Source organism: Triticum aestivum, chromosome 2A (assembly GCF_018294505.1).
Source record: "Triticum aestivum cultivar Chinese Spring chromosome 2A, IWGSC CS RefSeq v2.1, whole genome shotgun sequence".
In the NCBI taxonomy this organism is placed as follows: Eukaryota; Viridiplantae; Streptophyta; class Magnoliopsida; order Poales; family Poaceae; genus Triticum; species Triticum aestivum.
Window position 1 is genome coordinate 719667706 of NC_057797.1, and position 6426 is coordinate 719674131.

At 49.2% G+C, this 6426-nt stretch overlaps 1 non-coding gene across 1 annotated transcript; it reads right to left on the reverse strand.

Annotated features, from left to right (window-relative positions):
* Window positions 1–4898: 4898 nt before the first annotated feature.
* Window positions 4899–4979, reverse strand: TRNAL-AAG (transfer RNA leucine (anticodon AAG)). The gene has a single exon. It is a non-coding gene; the product is annotated as a tRNA-Leu (tRNA).
* Between the last annotated feature and the right edge of the window lie 1447 nt (window positions 4980–6426).

Below are 6426 nucleotides of genomic sequence, written 5' to 3' on the forward strand. Positions count from 1 at the left end.
TTCCTGTAAGTGGGCATAGGCAAGCAGCAAATCAGTGACTATAACATGTCAGCTGGGTGATAATTAGAAAGTAAAGATACAAATCTCAAGACGAACTAACTCTGATCTCCAGTGCATATGAGGCCAGAGCCGCTCTGACTTTCTTAGAGATTCTTGTATGCTCATTGGTCCGGATAGTTTCATATCGGGAGAGCTTGGGCATGGGAACTGCCTGATGCTGCAGTGAATTTCCAGGGGTGGGGCGTCCTTGAAACATCTCTCTGGTAATGCGGTCAACATCAGCAGAGTCGAGTGGAGCATTAATCTTTAGACCTGACAATGTATGACTGCATGAGGAGATAAACTCTGCTTGCGCAGCAGGGTCGGGGTGCCAAGCAGCCACACCGACAGTCCTGAAGGCATGGCAGATTTTGTCTTGATCCCCGAAGTGAGCCAACGGGTTCGAGATGGGCGCAGCACTCTTCCCCAGAGTGCAATCAGTAATGAGCAGGAAGCGCATGGCTTCATAGAGGTTCTTGCCGGAAGTGCAGAGGAAGGAAACAAGGTCGTAGAACGAGCAAGCCTCGATGCGCAACAGACTGCCGGTACTGATCATGTCAACCTCAAGTTTTTGGCTCGGTGGGGAGACGGTGTTGTACCAGATGGTGTTGATGATGATGTTGGAGACAGGGTCGAAGGGGCCGTAGCAGTGGCCAGCCTTGAGCATGCTGCGGTGGTAGCACGATCGGAGCTCACTCGCCGGCATCAGTGAGAGCGCCTTCAGGTAGAAGGCGTGGATGCGCTGGAGGAGCACAAATTTGAGGGACCAGTAAGGTCGATGCGGCACGACGGTTGGTGGGGACTAACGGAGCTCGAGTGCGCGCTTCCAAGCGAAATCCAGGGGCTGCGTTTGCATGCCAGGACCATGATTCCGTGGGCTGAATTCACTGGTGAATTTATTGATGTCATTCTGGATCGCGTGGGAGGCTTCTTCCAGAGGGCGAACCGGCGACAACCAGGTGCCGACGAGGTGGTGGGGATCCACGTGCTTGGATGCCAGCGCGGCGCACATGAGGGCAGTGCGTACGACGGGCTTGCTGGCGTCAGAGTTCAGGTGGAAGGGGGAGAGAGACCGGTCATGCGCGACGAGGCGCACAGCGTAGACGAGGTCGGCGTCGGCGCGGAGCAGGTAGCGCACGGCCTCCCAGTCCGCGAGGTAGCGGAAGAAGAAGGTGAGGAAGGCGACGAGGCCGTCGGCCGTCCAAGGAGCGCTCGGACATGTCGCCGCCCTGGATTTGCTCGGCGGGGAGGCCGGAGGCGACGAGGGCGTTGTAGATGATGTTGGTGGTCGGGTCGAGGAGGCCAATGGAGAGGCCGGCGCCGAGGAAGACCTCCTCTTTGAATGCCGCCGCCGTGGCGAGCCGCTCGCGGGCACGATCGTACCAGCCGCGGATCTTCTGGAGGAGCTCCGATCTCTCCCGGTGGACAACCCTGAGCCGTGGCTCGAACCTTGCAAGGTCCTCCGGCTTATAGATGCGCTCCATCACAACCCTGAGCCGTGGACCCTGCAACATTGGCGGCGATGCTACAGCGACCGAAGCAGGCGATGGTATTGCACAGCGGCGACTGAAGCAGGCGATGGTATTGCGCGGTGGCGATTGCAACATCAACACTTATGCAAGGCATTTGACCACATTGTGCAGGGATAGATTGGATGTAAGGATGGTCAATAACTAAGAGTTATCACCTGAGCGACGTGTAACACACGCACAGTGAGCCCACACATGTGCGCGCGATGAAGCTCCAGGCCTCCTCCATCTAGGCGACCGGGCGGTTGGTCAATTATTTGACTTCATTCAGAGAATAGACACACATCTCTTTTGGCCCGTTGCGTTGGTAATACATAATGTCGCGAGTATATGAAGTTCCTACTTCACAGTTAAAAAAACTAAAATTCCCACAAATCTATCATAAAAAATAATGGAGAAAATAACAGTTTCAAGCCTTCGCATGTCTTTTCTTGCTTCATTTCCCCGGCGCCTCTTTCTGTTTCGTTAGAGCATCTCCAACAGCCGCCCAACGCGCCGCGTGCTAAAAACTACTTTGTTGCGTGCCCTTCCCTTGGTTTTGCGTGGCCGGCAGCGCTGGCTCCAACAGGCGCGCTAAAATGCAGCGCGCGCGCCGCTACAGCAACGCGCGCGACTCGCCCGGGCATTGCATATATTGCATTTTGGATACAAAATGGATTTCAAACATTCAAAATGCAATGAACATGACATAAATTTCACACAAACAAGTTGATAAATAAAAGTTCATGTCTAAAAGTTCATCCAACCAAGTTCAAAATGCAAACCAAGTTCATGACACAAACGAAAGACACATCAAGCCTCGTCCTCGTCTTTGTCCTCATCTTCGGAAGATGATTCTTCCTCCTCCTCCTCATCGCACACCGCATCACGTGAAGCTTCGACGGTGTTGGCAAGATCTTCAACGGCATCTTCATGGGAATGTGTGTGAGGAGGCACACCGGAAGACATTCCGCCTATGGTGGCCGGAGGTGCACCCATGCCTCCCATGAGAGAAGCAAAACTCATGCCTCCCATAGCGGCCATAGCATCGGGGGTGCTCCAAAGCCACCCATGCCTTCCATGGTCTCCATGGTAGCTCCAAAGCCACCCATGGCACCTAAACCGCCCACGGTACCTTCGAAGCCACCCATGCCTCCCATGGTGCCAAGGCCACGGTCACCCATTGCGCGAATCATGGCTCTTTTTTGGATCAAGACTTCTTCACGGGCAAGATTGACATACTCCGTTTGCATCTCATTAAGGATAGATGTGTCCAAGAAGAACAAGTGCTTCTCCTATTTCAAAAATCTAGTTCGCTCCTCATTGCTCACCTTCCTCTCCTCCAAAGCCACCTTCCTCTCCTCGGCCGCCACCCTCCTCTCCTCGATCGCTAACCTCCTCTCCTCGGCCGCGGCATCTTGGTTCCTTACCATTTTCCTCACCTCGTTGGCTTCTTTTCTTGCCTTCACAATAGCTTCCATAGCATGTTTGAGCTCATCATCTCCTTTCCTCTTCTTCTTTTTTTGCGTCTTTCTTGCACCCATCCAATCGTTTTGGCTTCGAGTATGAAACCAAGTTGGGTGTGGGCTTCTCTTGCTGTCATCACTTGATGCATCATCATCCTCCTCATCATCATCATTCAACTCAATTGTTAGCTTGCATTTGTTGCTCAAATGCAAATCATCCAAATCATCACGCTTCTTCTATTTCTCATCATCCTTCAACACTTCATAGCAATGAGGCAAGGTAAATATCCTTCCTTTCTTGATCTTCCCCTTCTTGGTTCTCTTCTCCTCTCCTTTGAACAAGTTTTGTGCAATGTTGTACTACATGAAAGCAAATAAAGTTAGCACTTCAAACACCAACAAGTATGATGAACATGGATGAAATGCCACTTACTCTATCATCCTCATTGGTGCCACTTGGGTTCAACTTGTCAACCGCCTTTTGTGCGGCCGCCCACTTTTGACAATCCATGTTGATTGTCGACCACCGGGACCGAAGTGATCTCTCGGAGCGGTCAATTCCACTCACGTTGCGAACATCAAAGTATTCTTTCATCCGCCCCCAATAAGCATCTCTACTTTGATCACCTCCAACAGATGGATCCCTCAACACTTGCAACCAAGTATTGCATAGTAAGATGTCATCGGCGTTGGTGTAATTGCCCGATCTTCCTTTCGGCGCGTCGACAATGCCCTCACCATCCTCGTCCACCTCGAACTCATGGTCTTCGAAACGCATGTCATTGGTTTGAGACCAATGCGAATTGTTGGAGCCAACACCCATAGTTGACATGTATGCATCATCGTTGACACTACAAAATATATAGAACAATGCAAATAAGCTATCTATATGAATGCATTCAAAAAATAACAAGAAAAGAAAAGTTGGAAAAAAATTCTACCTTTGGGGCATATCGTGGAACACGTTGTGCGCGTCGGCCGCCGGCTCAACGAGTGAGCTCGCCGGCGCTTCGGTAGCCGCCGCGCCCGTCACACGCCCTGCAAGCTTCTTTCTCCTCGCCTTCGAGGTGTCAGAGCTATCCGCCGCCTTGTTCTTATTCGCGGATGTCTTCCCTTCTTCGGTCGCGCCGCATTGGCGATTCGGACCGCGCGCCCAACTACATATGCCACGCGCGCGGTTATTGCTCGCCCGCTGGAGCTTGTCTACAGATTGCGCGCGTGCTAAAATGGCAAAATTCACGGCGCGACGCTTGTTTAACGCGGCTGTTTGGAGATGCTCTTATGCATCTTTGTTCAAGACTTAGGCCACCTTGTCTGAAGATAGGAATTGGTTTGTGCTGTAGTGTGTGGGTGTGCTATCTGAATCTTTCTTGGTATGAAAAGCATGTCAATTAGTGGCAATTCGATTTAGTAGCTGGTCAATGCATGTCTCTGATGCGCGCACTCTTGATTTCCATGGGGAAAAAAAAGGTACTGTGTGTCTCTTATTTCCACGGGGAAAAAGTATTACTACATGACTCTATGTTTTTTTAGAAGATAGTAAAAAAATATCTTGACCAGAGTGGGATTGTCAATTAGTGGCAATTCGATTTAGTAGCTGGTCAATGCATGTCTCTGATGCGCGCACTCTTGATTTCCATGGGGAAAAAAAAGTATTACTACATGACTCTATGTTTTTTTAGAAGATAGTAAAAAAATATCTTGACCAGAGTGGGATTGTCAATTAGTGGCAATTCGATTTAGTAGCTGGTCAATGCATGTCTCTGATGCGCGCACTCTTGATTTCCATGGGGAAAAAAAAGGTACTGTGTGTCTCTTATTTCCACGGGGAAAAAGTATTACTACATGACTCTATGTTTTTTTAGAAGATAGTAAAAAAATATCTTGACCAGAGTGGGATTTGAACCCACGCCCTTTCGGACCAGAGCCTTAATCTGGCGCCTTAGACCAACTCGGCCATCTGATCATTTTTGCTTTACTTTCACGTTTGCTTCCTAAAATACAGCACCTTATTCCAGGTAACTTCCATTAGACCACAAACCGCCTCGCCCCAACCCGACAAAGGGAGAGCCACATGCTTCCTAGACCAGCGAGGCATTTCCCTGCAATTCTGCCTCTTTTTTGCAGCACCTTCAGACATTTTGATCCAGCACAGCGAACCACCGTGATTCAGAAACCATCAACTTTCCAAGCCAACTATACAAATACCCAGGACAGTTTTTTTGTTCGACAAAAGGAGCGCACGCCCCCAAATGAAACCGATAATACTTGCACCGTTCAGCCAACCTCACACAGGAGCGTGTCATAAAACAGGGAACAAATGGAGAAAATTTTCAGAGGGGGAGAGCCATGTACCAACCTCCGAGACCACCACGTCCGGTGCATGGCCGACCGTCATGGTGGAGGCGAGCGACAACGGCGATGAACGTGCGAGACCCCGGCTGCAACGGCGCACCAAGGTCACCCAGCGCCATGGGGCTGGAGGAGTGAACATACGCCATGGTGGATAGCTGTTGGAGGATGGGAGTTGGGGACAGTGTAATTCCTTCGGAGATTCATGATACCAAGGTCGTGCAAGTTTTGCAGCTCTGTCGGGATTGAACCAGAAAGATAGTTAGTCTGGTGAGGTTTCCTATGGTGGGGGGAACGCTACCAGACAGACCATTGCGGCCCAGGTCAAGGAATTTGAGGCGACACAGTTTTTTAAAGGGCCATTTGCATTTCTGTTCCTAACTTGAACCACCTAATCAGATATATCCCTAATTCGAAAGCCTGCTCAAATTTGCCCCTCCGTCGTTAGGTGCCCTTATAGAAATGCCCTTCTGCGTCGTTACCGTCCGGTCAAACAGCTTTGACCGTCCTGAAAAAAATAGCAAAAAAATCTAAAATTTTGTGAGATCGAAGATACTCATGTGCCCAAGGTGTGTGCAAAATTTCGTGCTATTTAGACATTCCAGGAGCTCGTGGCAAGGAAAAACAGTTAATCTGCACGCTTGTGAACAATAAATTTGAAATAAAATAGCAAGAAAATTTAAAAAAAATATGAAATTTTTTGGAATCAAAGTGGCCTGGGTGCACAAGGTGCTTGCAAGTTTTTGTGATCAAATGACATGCGAGGAGCTCTAGCAAGAAAAAACAAAATAGTCATTTTTTCCAAAGTTTTTTTCCGAGCCAAATTTTGTTTTTTTCTCCGCAAGCCCCTCCAATGTCCAAACACAACAAAAATTTGCACGCAGCTTGCAGACCCGAGCCTCTTTGATGCCAAAAAATTTCATATTTGTTTGAACTTTCTTGCTATTTTTTTGAATTTACTGTTCACAGGCTTACATATTTATTGTTTTTTCTTCTGACACGAGCTCCTGGAATGTACAAACAGCACGAAACTTTGTAGGCACCTTGCGAACCTGAGTATC